Source organism: Pseudorasbora parva, chromosome 19 (assembly GCF_024679245.1).
Source record: "Pseudorasbora parva isolate DD20220531a chromosome 19, ASM2467924v1, whole genome shotgun sequence".
Classification (NCBI taxonomy): Eukaryota; Metazoa; Chordata; class Actinopteri; order Cypriniformes; family Gobionidae; genus Pseudorasbora; species Pseudorasbora parva.
The window spans coordinates 33,498,268-33,512,165 of NC_090190.1; positions in this window are offsets into that span (position 1 = coordinate 33,498,268).

A 13,898-nucleotide genomic window follows, 5' to 3' on the forward strand; every position below is an offset into this window, starting at 1 on the left:
TTGTTGTAGAGTATATGTGAATGTAAAACGTCCGTCACCCGACTATACAATGCATAATAAATGTGCATTTATGAATTACGTAGACGGTGAGTGTTTTCGGGATAAAACTTGACATAGCTAGTCTCTGTGAATATAGTCAGAGATTATTGTAACTTTAGCCATATTAGCCTCGCACTCGCAGCATTCTAGAAAGCTCAGAAAGGAAATTTTCAAACATTCACAAAATATTAAGTGACAGCCATGCTTAAAATTGCCAAACTTTATGATGCCCCCAAACATGAACCTTTTGAGGGATCCCCTCTTAAAATCCATCTATACATTTTTATGTATGAAAAGACATTTAAACCGTTAGGAAAATAATAAGTGTGACATTATAATAAGTACAACATTGTTTCCAAACTTAAATTGGCTATACTTAATGTTGGATGTATAAACCTGAAGAAGAACATTTTCATTAAAAATGACTTGTATAAGCAACTTTCACAATCAATGCACGTAAGCAGCTCACATACTGCATTAAGAATACTGCCTTACAACCACAGTGAGCAAGATAAAGGGGACTACAGTGAGAAAAATTAACTAGAAAAAGCAAAGATACAATTCTGAAAAGTATGTATATGGCAAACAAGGAGAGAAACTAAACAGATTGCTCAGAAGACTTTATACATTTCTGCGATACAACTTTATACGATTGCTTTGTCTTTTAATTATCTGAAATTTTCTGGGGACCCCTTAGAATATTCTGGAGGACCCCTGGGGTACCCCGGACCCCAGTTTGAAAACCCTGAGTTAAAGCACAAAGCGTCTGTATTTGACCAATCCTTCAGAAATAACTTTTTTGCAAATTTACCATTGTACTGACCCTCGTCGGTGAAGCAGTGGAGCGTAAAATGATTTAAGCAAATACATAACATAAAAATAAATAAATATCTGATTTAACAATCTGAATAATTATATATAATTGTCTCAGATACTGTGTGTAAGTATTTCCACATTTTCTTGATGTCAAACTTGGAGGGAAAATGATATGAAACAGTTAACGTTATCCAATAGCCTCCGCAGCCGAAATGATGTCAGTAAAAAGGAAATTTGCAAATTACATTTTGATGAAAAATTAAAAAGACAAACATTATTTTTCCTTTGGAATAACATGCACTGATAAATCATACACATTAACACCAGGAATGTGTATCAATAAAGTAAATAGCATCAATTTTGATTCCATGTTGACTTGGAAATTACATTCAGTAAAACTCCAAGTACTAAACGTCTGAAAATGTCTGAGTAAAGTGCTGCCAACATGTGAACAAAGAGAAATACTATCTGGAGTGCCAGCTGCCAAACGTTCTCTATGGCCTTGTTAAAATAAATACGAATGTATAAAAGATGGGAAAATGAGTGGAAGTGTGGAGTAATGCCTGAAAACATCACCTCCTCTGAAGGTACGTACGTCAGGGAATGTAAACCTTATTGTTTAAGCTAATTAGCTCACTGTTTCAGTAACATGTGCTAGCAAGGTGTGTTTGTAAAAAAATGTGAAACCATGGAACAATTCCAGCTCTCTTTCTCTATGACCCGTAAGGCACTATCTGAATACCCCTTCATTAGGACAGAAACCAGTAGAGACCTCCATCCAAGAGTATGAAGAAGATAATACGTCCTATAAAATCAATAAATGCAGTTTTTCCTAGATGTTGGTGTCCGCCACAAGAGTTTGTGTTACATGTTTGCTTCAACAGCTTATTAAATTGTCCGATCAAAATCTTGGTAGCGTTTATGGTTTTGGCTTGAGTGACTCTGTGAGTCTTATTTTCACCTCTTAATCGAAGCTTTTGCTTTATTTTCTTTTGCCAGCAAAAATGCCGAATGAATGGTTGAGCAGATGTCTAAAATCGGCAGCTATGTAAGAAAATTGGCTGTATCAAACTCAGCAGTTCGTTCTGTGCTCTCAAAAATAGCATTGTGGTTGATTTCTTCTGAAATTTATGGCAAGCATAGCATGAAATTCAATCAGATTTTCATTGTCTGAGCAAGAATTGATGCCCAATCCATCGAGCCAGGTTTAAATCGAGATGCAGTGGCTGCCGACCCCATTCTGAGAATCTGCTTGACAGTCTTTGTTGTTTAAATGGCTTGATAATAATTATGCGGTTTATGTATTCTTATTTCTGATATTGTTGGACTGGTGTAGTATTTCTCTGGGTTTGGCTCTGTGTCTTTGAAATATGATAACCCATTCAACAGTGGAAAAGAATAAAGTGTTTTTTTTCCTCCAATATGTCAATATATTTGCTTGCTTTCAATCCCCAATAGATTCAAACAAAACCCCTAGAAATTCAGGTTTTACTCGATGCTCACAAAGACATATTACTTGTAAGGCAACCATAACTTTATTTTCTTTGTTTCGGGAATCATATCTCGCTGGAACGGTACACCCGTGGTTCACCGAGCTGTCTACTCTTAACGGCTAATCAAAAATCTGATTTCCCAATTTCTCCAGCTATCTCAGCTTCATCTAAAGATTGAGAAATCGAGGCTGGGTGACATTTAGCTGTTGGCCAAAAGAAAATAAATACTTGCTGTACAAATTATTGGTGAAGTAATTTGCTTTCAAATGCTTTTTTAAATGCAAATTCCTGCAAAAATCACTTAGAAAATAGAATAAATATTAATATAAAAAAATTGAAAAATAAATTACACACAGCAATAAATTACGTATGACAAAAAGTACAAATAAATGCAGCCTTGGCGTGCATAAGAGACTCCTTTCAAAAACAAAATCCTACCGCATATCAAACTGTACATAATCATCACACATGCTATTTTGAGCTTAAAATACATTTTTATAACAAACGCATAAAGACCTCATTCTTTCAGCCTGCATATTAATGTCATCATTATTTTCTACAAGTCTCTCCAACCCCTTGTTCATGTTGGGTAACAGTATGAGACATATGCTGTCTGAGGAAGACTTGTGTCATATTTCTCTCCCCATGATGCCCATGCTGCGTCCAGACAAGTAGCTGCTGTTCTCCAACCTGCTTCCTCCACCGATGATTGAACATGGGAATGAGCAAATATGATATTAGACATAACACCTACATGAACAGCCTGTGTTGATTTTACCATATACTTCCTGTTAAATTAGATTTTAGGATTGTGATCTTGGCAGCTTCTGAAACCATTGATATTACCAGAGCACTGCAACGGAAGTAAGGAAACTCGGCTTATACGAGGATGCTGCTATTTCAAGAAATGTAAGTGTCTAAAATGCACACATTTCAATGGTATATATTGTCCCGTGTGTCCAACAAAGTACTTTTTCATGCGTCTGACTGGCGTATTGAATTGTTTCACATTTTTAAAACGCCATGAAGAGACTTGATGCCATGATGAGACTTCTATACTTTGATAAAGGCTTTGTCGTAGAATTATTCTAATGAAAATACCTTAGATGGCTTGCAGAACAGTTAAACACAGTATCATTACGGTTGTGTGTATTATCTTCATATTTCATCAGTGAAAACGTCTGTATCTACATGTTATTCAGCTTTAGCGATACGTTTTAGCACTCCATATTCTTAACATTGCTTGATTCGCCTCAGTAAAAATAGAAAACTAATACTAAAGTACTTTGTAAATTACTATTATTTTTCAGTTCTTTTACTTGGGGGGGACTTCAGAATCCAATATGGCTGCTCATAACATCAACCGTAATGAAACAGTAGTAATATATTTTTTTGTCAGTACTTCTAATCTTGGTGGACGTGAAACTTCTGCATTATCTATGAAAAACCTTTATGTATTTGTATTCTGAAAGAGCAAGCACAACGGAGGTTTGCCTGGATTCATCCATCTTTGTTTTGTATCCTGTGTACTGGAATGCAGCCAATTGTGTCCATCCTCCTACATCCATCTTTCCAATGTAACCGGAAGAGTAGTCTCGCATAGCCAGACCTTCAGACTGATGGCAGAACGTCTGGACCCCATAGCAGCTTTCTTTGCCCAAAGACCGTTCAGAAGCTGTCTGACTGACATGTAAAGCAACCAATCAATGTTCCCTTTGTTCCATGTCATGTTTAGGGTCGTATAAATCTAACTTCGATGTCCCTAACATAGACTGGTGTGTAAGACTCTTGGATGTATTTTAAAAGAATCTATACTGCAAACTTTATATACAACGTTTATAAACACGACGCCGTTCTTCTCAAATGAGGTTGTTTGGCATCCGGCATATTTCTTTCAAGGCGAATTTAAGATTTAAGACTGAACATTGGTCTGGGGAGTCTGCTCTTTACGGGAGTGCAGAATTATTAGGAAAGTTGTATTTTTGAGGATTAATTTTATTATTGAACAACAACCATGTTCTCAATGAACACAAAAAACTCATTAATATCAAAGCTGAATATTTTTGGAAGTTTTAGTTTTTAGTTTTATCTGTGTGTGCAGGTGACTATTACTGTGCATAATTATTAGGCAACTTAACAAAAAACAAATTTATACCCATTTCAATTATTTATTTTTACCAGTGAAACCAATATAACATCTCAACATTCACAAATATACATTTCTGACATTCAAAAACCAAACAAAAAAACAAATCAGTGACCAATATAGCCACCTTTCTTTGCAAGGACACTCAAAAGCCTGCCATCCATGGATTCTGTCAGTGTTTTGATCTGTTCACCATCAACATTGCGTGCAGCAGCAACCACAGCCTCCCAGACACTGTTCAGAGAGGTGTACTGTTTTCCCTCCTTGTAAATCGCACATTTGATGATGGACCACAGGTTCTCAATGGGGTTCAGATCAGATGAACAAGGAGGCCATATCATTAGATTTTCTTCTTTTATACCCTTTCTTGCCAGCCACGCTGTGGAGTACTTGGACGTGTGTGATGGAGCATTGTCCTGCATGAAAATCATGTTTTTCTTGAAGGATGCAGACTTCTTCCTGTACCACTGCTTGAAGAAGGTGTCTTCCAGAAACTGCTTGACTCCATCCTCAACCCAAAAAGGCCCCACAAGCTCATCTTTGATGATACCAGCCCAAACCAGTACTCCACCTCCACCTTGCTGGCGTCTGAGTCGGACTGGAGCTCTCTGCCCTTTACCAATCCAGCCACGGGCCCATCCATCTGGCCCATCAAGACTCACTCTCATTTCATCAGTCCATAAAACCTTAGAAAAATCAGTCTTGAGATATTTCTTGGCCCAGTCTTGACGTTGCAGCTTGTGTGTCTTGTTCAGTGGTGGTCGACTTTCTGCCGTTCTTACCTTGGCCATGTCTCTGAGTATTGCACACCTTGGGCTTTTGGGCACTCCAGTAATGTTGCAGCTCTGAAATATGGCCAAACTGGTGGCAAGTGGCATCTTGGCAGCTGCACGCTTGACTTTTCTCAGTTCACGGGCAGTTATTTTGCGCCTTGTTTTTTCCACACGCTTCTTGCGACCCTGTTGACTATTTTGAATGAAACGCTTGATTGTTCGATGATCATGCTTCAGAAGCTTGGCTATTTTAAGACTGCTGCATCCCTCTGCAATATATCTCACTATTTTTGACTTTTCTGAGCCTGTCAAGTCCTTCTTTTGACCCATTTTGCCAAAGGAAAGGAAGTTGCCTAATAATTATGCACACCTGATATAGGGTGTTGATGTCATTAGACCACACCCCTTCTCATTACAGAGATGCACATCACCTAATATGCTTAATTGGTAGTAGGCTTTCCAGCCTATACAGCTTGGAGTAAGACAACATGCATAACGAGGATGATGTGGTCAAAATACTAATTTGCCTAATAATTCTGCACTCCCTATTTTCCACTGCATAAGAGGTGTGATAACTGAGCATAATTCAAATGACTCTGTATGCAATTGGATATTCCTTTAACCAATCAGACCACAAGAGGCGTGATCAACGGGCAACGACCCATCGCTTCTCTATCCGTCGTAATGTTAAACTCGCCAATAGCACGCCAGGTGGATAAGCCAGTCTGTGATTGGTTCCAGCAAATGCGTAACAGAAGCAGTAGAAATGAATGTACAGGTTTCAAGACTAAGTTGCAGGGTGAAATCAAATCGCCGGCAGATCAAGCTGAGTTTCCCAGTGTAATCCATAACCTAATCTATCGCTAAACATAACGGCAACCATTAGGTCCACAGAGGTGGAGCTGGACTAGGTCAAACTCTGCCCCTTTACATCCAGAGAAGGCCAGGGAAGCTCTTGAAATGGAACACTTTGGAGTGACTTTGTGCTTTGTAACTTTTCAGACTTTTTTTTACAAACCTTTTTAGCAACATTACACACTAAAGAAAGTTGAAAATTAAAAAAATCATAACAAGACCTCTTAAAAATATGACTAGACAGTGTTATCATCTAATCATCTAATGGATGGTCTTTGTCTTTTATAACAGATCTTATCAGATGAATGAAATGGGATACAAAGCCACAGTATTTGCCCCAACTTGCACGGGGATAAAATATACTAAGCATATTTCTTGATCAAAAGTTGCGTGTTTAAATGCAAACCTTCTCTCAAAGTGTATTTGTAGCTCAAAGACAAAAGCTTAACATGTTTATCATAAAGCACAGAAACAGATGTGCAGGACCAACTTAATGCATTATCTTGCAAATAGAAAAAAGAAAAAAGTAAGTAACATTCTCAATCTTCAGGAGACTTTCAAAGCTGATAAGAGAGGGCCAACATTTTTTCCAGAAGTGAGATGAATAATATGCAGGAAGGAGGGAGAGATCTTGCCTCTCTTGTTTTTTTAGACTCTTTGACGCTGCAGTTGAAGTTCATGTATTTCACAAAAATTTGTGGAATTGCATGCCGCCCATTAGCACAAAAAACTGTTTTGACTCGTCCGTTCAAAGTGAAAATTACATTTACAGTAATAGACTTACAATGGAAGTCTAGAGGGCATTGAAGACATTAAAGACAAAACATTATAATTATTTAAATGTTATTGATATAATTAATATATACATAAATTATATTTATAACTATTTTAAATTTAAATTTCCCTAAACTTTTTGATATCTATACCTAAACAGATGTCCCTTTTCCTTATCGTACTGAGTTCTTTGTCTCCGGACATGATTTTTCATACCAGCTCCTGTTGTTCTTTTGTTGGTCTTTCAACTGACTCTTTGTGGTTTCTCTTTAGCAATAATGACTATTTAAAGCAAAAGTCCTCTAGTGAAGTGCCACTTATTCCCTTTAAACTCCCTAAACTCTTCAGAGGAGGTCAAACGGTTAAGAGAGGAACTGATTTACAGTCGTGGGGTCAAAGCTCTGAAAACACACGGTCAGGGTGTGAGCTGTGAAACCAGTCTGCAGTGTGACAGCTGCTCTTACGGTCACAGCCATAAAAACAGAAGAAAAAAAGAAAAGAAAGGCCTCTGGAGATGAGCAGGAGGAAGGGAGGAACAATAGTGTGTATGGAGACAGAGACAGACACAGAGAGACGGAGAGAGAAAAAAGAGACAGCTTTAGGGAAGGTAAATGAAGAACCGAGGCTGAAAGAAACGAGGAGAGAGTAAGAAAATGAGAGATAAATGATAGGTAAAAAGAAGGTAAGGATTGATTGTGTTGATTCTATGAGTTTTTACTTTTCTAGCAATAACAACATACAGTGGGGCAAAAAAGTTATTTAATCAGCCACCAATTGTACAAGTTCTCCCACTTAAAAGGATGAGAGAGGCCTGTAATTTTTATCATATGTACATTTCAACTATGGGAGACAGAATAAGAAAAAAAATCCAGAAAATCACATTGTATAATTTTTAAAGAATTTATTTGCAAATTATGGTTAAAAATAAGTATTTGGTCACCTACAAAAAAAGACAGATTTCTGGCTCTTACAGACCTGTAACTTCTTCTTTAAGAGGCTCCTCTGTCCTCCACTCGTTACCTGTATTAATGGTACCTGTTTAAACTCATTATCAGTATAAAAGACACCTGTCCACAACCTTGAACAGTCAGACTCCCAACTCCACTATGGCCAAGACCAAAGAGCTGTCAAAGGACATCAGAAACTAAATTATAGACCTGGACCAGGCTGGGAAGACTGAATATGCAATAGGTAAGCAGCTTGGTGGGAGCAATTATTAGAAAATGGAAGACAAACAAGACCACTGATAAGCTCCCTCGATCTGGGACTTGTGATCTCAAATTGTGAACTCACTCCATGGGGTCAAAATGACCACAAGAACGGTGAGCAAAAATCCCACAATCACATGGGGGGACCTAGTGAATGACCTGCAGAGAGCTGGGACCAAAGTAACAAAGGCTACCATTAGTACACACTACGCCACCAGGGACTCAAATCCTGCAGTGCCAGACGTGTCCCCCTGCTTAACCTGTTAAGCTGATTTCTAAATTTTGAAAAAATCCTAAGAAATGTATACTCAGACTAAAACAAATACAGTTTGTGAATCCTTTGCACTAAAAGCATAATTATGGTCTCATTTGAAAGCAGACACCTGGCAGTTTACTGTAAAGTCAAAATGATAATATTTTTTATAATAAAAAAAAGCTATAATAAGCTTCAAAGTTTTGTAAAGTTATTAGAAATTTATTTGTATGATATATCTTTATGAAAATAAAATTGAAGTGGGCCTTGGAGAAATCTAGAAATGCACTACAGCTAAAGCCACAAGTCTGACCATGTTATATTTCAGATCTGAAGATGATCAGTCTAAAACTCTGAATTTTATTAAACGTTTTACAAGATCGTTTCATGTGATTTTATTTTGAGATATCGCTGAAATATCAACTGATGTTTATTGCCACATCTTCTCAGCTTTCAGTCGCTGTATTGCCTCTATTGTTTAGAGGTGCAAACTGCCCCATTCAGTTTGTCTCCCCGGCATTCACACTTCTGCGGACTGGTTATGGCTCCAATTATTATTCTTTTGTCTGCATTATAATTACTAACGATTCTCTATTCAAACTGTTCTATTCAAACCTCATTTCTAAATCAAACCTCTCACTTTACCCTCACTGAGACTCTATTGAATGCATTTCGTCCAAATAAGCATTTCAGTAGTTTTACATTTAGAAAATGTTCATAAAAATAAAGTATTTACTCAGTGGCAGGTGCATCTAGGGCAAGCTAGCATGTTAGCTTAGCACACCAGCAAAACAACAATGTATACGATTAAAATCATGTTTTATTCAAAACTTGCTTCATATCACTTTATATTTTATATGTAGAGTGTTTTATATAACAATATGTGATCTCATATAGCTTCGGGTCAAAAAATCTGACAGAAAATATACAATGCTAAAAGCTATGTGGAATAGCATTGCATTATAAATATCATCTATTATGAAACCACCCAACATGGCATAAAGAACACAGACCAACCATATATTGCCGCGATTGTGTGTTTATTGTCTTAAAACGTGTTTATCTGCATAAAATAGCGATCTGACGATCCCAGGGAGCTGTGTGGATATGTCCATATGTCAGATACTTCCTGAATGTCACATGGTGTGTCTGTTCTTCATGTGTTCCCCATGGGGTGAATTTTCAGTAGTACAGCTTTCCAGCGCCCTCCGGCTGCCAGAATGAATTGAAAACACAGCATATCACAGCCTACTGGTCTCATAATCATACATCCGCGGATTTTGGATAAAGATTGAATAAATAATACTTCTCTGTATAGAAATTTGACTCAAACGTGTGAGAATCTATCAATATTTCTCCACATCTGCACACTTTTGAAGTAAAAGCCCTGAGGGAAGTTGTTTTGTCGAGTGTCTTCATGACGACCAAGGAGGATTTTTTTATGAATGGGAGCAAATGACGCGCATTTTACAATCAAAAGGTAGCGACGCCCAAGATCATATTCATAACTCCTGGAACATATTAACACATTACGGTCATTATAAGACTTTGAGAATAAAACAGAGGTAAAAAAATTAAACTTTAGTCTTAGATCTTTTTAATGATGTATAGTTTGTCAAGGTAATTACTTACATCTGATAGTAATTTTGAGCTAATTTAAACAAAGAGACCTTCAGTGCGTCCTCGTCCTCGTGACGGTTATCAGGTTAAGCCAGTACATGTCTGGGCCCGTCTGAAGTTTGTTAGAGAGCATTTGGATGATCCAGAAGAGGATTGAGAAAACATTATGCTTTGGGGCTGTTTTTCTGACCAGGAAGACTGATCCGTGTAATGGAAAGAATGAATGGGGCCATGCATCTTTTGAGTAAAAACCTCCTTCCATCAGCAAGGGCATTGAAGATGAAACATGGCTGGGTCTTTCAGCATGACAATGATTCCAAACACACCACCCGGGCAACGAAGGAGTGGCTTCGTAAGAAGAATTTCAAGCTCCTGGTGTCTCCAGATGTCAACCCCATAGAAAATCTTTGGAGGGAGTTGAAAATACTTGTTGCCCAGCAACAGCCTCAAAACATCGCTGCTCTAGAAGATATCTACATGGAAGAACGGGCCAAACTACCAGCAACAGTGTGTAAAAACATTTTGGCGACTTACAGAAAACAATTGACCTCTGTCATTGCCAAAAAAATTATATATAACAAAGTTTTGAGATTAACTTTTGTTATTGACCAAGAACATATTTTCCAAATAAAATCTTTAAAAATGTGATTTTCTGGATTTTTTCTCTTATTCTGTTTCCTAGTGTACCTATAATGAAAATTACAATTGTGGCTGACTAAAAACTTATTTGCCCCGCTGTACATTAAAACTACATAGAAAAAAAGTAGAACATTTATAAATGAGGAAAAGAGCTGCAAAATTAGTCAAATGCTGATTTAATAAACAAATATTCTCATAAATAAATGCAAAATATTTGTAATTTGTTATGAAAAACAAATATTTAAATAGTTTAACCTTGATGCATACATACAGAATAGTCTTTTTTTCAGAAATGGGAATGAAACTAATGTAAACTTCTAAAATGGCAAACAATAACAGAAGAGGTGTGTGTATGTTTACTGAGCCGACTGGCAAAAGTCCAAGTTTAGACAGAATACAAAGGGAAGAGCCTGTGTCTCATCCTCCTGAAACACATACACACACACACGGTCAAACTGATGCCTCTGACCTCCGACCATTGTGATTTTTTTCCTGTCACCGGTGAATCATAAACCCAGAGAGACAAAATACTTCATCCTATTGACACGAACAAGACAATATGTGATTTTGCTCAGCTTGGGAATTATCATTGTTCTAAATGAGCTCAGATAGACCTGGTTATGGATGCTGAGTGGTCAAAATATACAATATATTAGGAAAAGTTAGAAACCAACTGTTTAATGTTGAAGATGGAAGTTATTATAATATTTTCTTCTCTATTGTGATGTATATCCCAGTTCTCAAACAAGAAAAAATGTAAAGCAGTACTTGATTTTGTCCATAGGGAATGGATTGGATGCTTGGATGGTTGTGGTTTGCTATTGGTTGATCTCAAGTGACAGGTTGTCCTGCCCCTGTGCCAGTAAACACATTATCAGAGAAGAGAGGCCCTATTATCATGGCTATCAACATCCAGTCTTCTGTATTTTGTGTACTTGAGTTTTTGTTGTAGGTGGCTATTGTAGATGGCTATAAAAAAAAATAATAATAATAAAAAAAAAAAACTTGTGTACTGTGCTAATTAATTGAAACTTCTTACAGCTCTTACAGGTTGTTGGCCTTGTTTGTTTCATTGCTTCTATTGCTCTCCCCTTTTTTGTAAGTCGCTTTGGATAAAAGCGTCTGCTAAATGATTAAATGTAAATGTATTATACACCAGATATTTCTCCATATATATTTATAAGTCCACACATATTTTTTTAGCTTGCTTCATCCTGACGTAGTACTCATTTTCACATCCAGTGCCACATTGTTTAACTAGTAAATGCACTCACGCCCATCTGTTCGCCTATGGGTATGCTGGTCTGTTAACAAGGTGTGTTCAGGAGCATTGTTAGTGTGTTGCCATTCTGAGGCAACTGAAATAGGCTGCGCCCTTGACCAACAAAAACCTGGTCTAAAGTAAATAGCAAAGTATTTTTTATGTCATTTAAAGGTGAACTATGTAGTATTTTTGCAGTAAAATATCCAAAAACCACTAGGCCAGTGTTATATATTTTGTTCAGTTGAGTACCTACAATATCCCAGATGTTTCCAACTATTTGTAAATTGTGAGAAAATTGCTATTTTAACTAAGGACAGGGACGTTGCAGCATTGCATTTGAGAGAGTCGCCTGTCAATTGCGTCATATCTGCGTTACCCTCGGTTTCGGCTTTTATTTGGCAGGAGCGCTTTACTCTTAGCAGTGTGAACAAGTGAACGCACGGAGTAACGTCGTAACATCGTTTTAAACACACTTAAATGTATCTAATATGATAAACAGAGCTCCATTACCTCAAAATCATAACCGGAAGAGCGGATCTGTGCAGGCGCTCGGCGAATGTGTCTCGTCCCGTCATAATAAAAGTCCCGGTATTCGCAAGGCGGGTATTTGTTTAACAATCGCTCCAGCAGCTTTGCTCAGGTCCATAACACTCGGTCCTGCTCTGCTTTAGACTACAGTAACGTTAATAACCGCATGCATGAACGTGATTTCTGCCCGAGTCCTATTTTTCACCGGCTGTGATGAGAAGACCACATCTCCCAAGATGCTACGCTCACACTTTGCGTCATCAAACTACGCATTTGTTTTGCATAGGCTCCCTCTAGTGGACAAAAGCTGCATAGTGCACCTTTAAAGCGCGCCTATAAGCGGGTTTCAGAAGGGTGCACACTTCTATGCACTTTCAGTCTTGTGGACTTACAATGGCCGCCGCGTTTGACATTCAACATTTTAGGTTTCAGCAGGGCGCTTGTAAACAGTCCCTTTCTGGCCGTTATGCGCCCTCCTTGCGCACTTCAGCTGAGCCCGCAAGTTTGCGAGCTATGCAAAAGACTTTCCACGGCAGTCAAAGTGGCATTAAGTCACGAAAGTGCGGATTCAGAGAAAGACCGTAAATGTTTAGGGTGCCATTTGGGTTCCAGCCTATAGGTACAACCCTTTTGGACCATGCTCCTGGTGCACAGAATGTTTTTTCTTCATTAAATAGCAAAAGTCGATTCGGACACGTCTTGTGCACCTGTGCCATGTGCTCAGATCATTCAAATATGGCCTGACAAGTTGCTGCAAGAGGGAGAAGCAACATTTTTTTTGATTAAACAATTTAATCCTCTATAGTAAATACCACAATATTAATACTAAAAAACACAAGGTCGGCGACAATGGGATTTTCCAAAAATATTATTTATTTTCACATAAGAATCTTCACATTAACTGTTTTTTTTTAATCAAAGGTATTTTCTTTTATATAATCCTCTTTATATACATAATATACATTTTACACAATACATGTACAAAATAAGAATATGATAATAAAAAAAAGAAAAACAAAATGGAAAAATGAATCAAAGTGACCTAACGTTACTTGTATACAGCTGCGCCAGTCGTACAAACAACTGTCTGGAATTGAGCTTAAACAGCTACATCATGTCAGAGTCAGTGTATGTGGTGTTTTGTTCATAGTGCTTTAGCTGATTAGCGTCATAAATGTGTGTAAGCCTGGTCCAGTTTCCCCACAATAAATGTTCCTGTTAGTGTATAGTATATGTAGATTTACAACAGAATAGCTAAGCTTCAAATGTAGTAGTGACAGACCAATATATCAGACGGGCCAGTAAATCAGACGATATTTGGCCATTTTGGGATTCATCAGTCACTAAGTGTTTTATTTTGGCAGATTTGTATTAAATATTATGTAATAAGGGCTATTATATAATGCAGTTTAATGAAGTTGAATGTCAACTATCATTAAAGTTGGTGTTATATTACACATGGGCTACACGGCTGTTTTGTATGGAAGCTT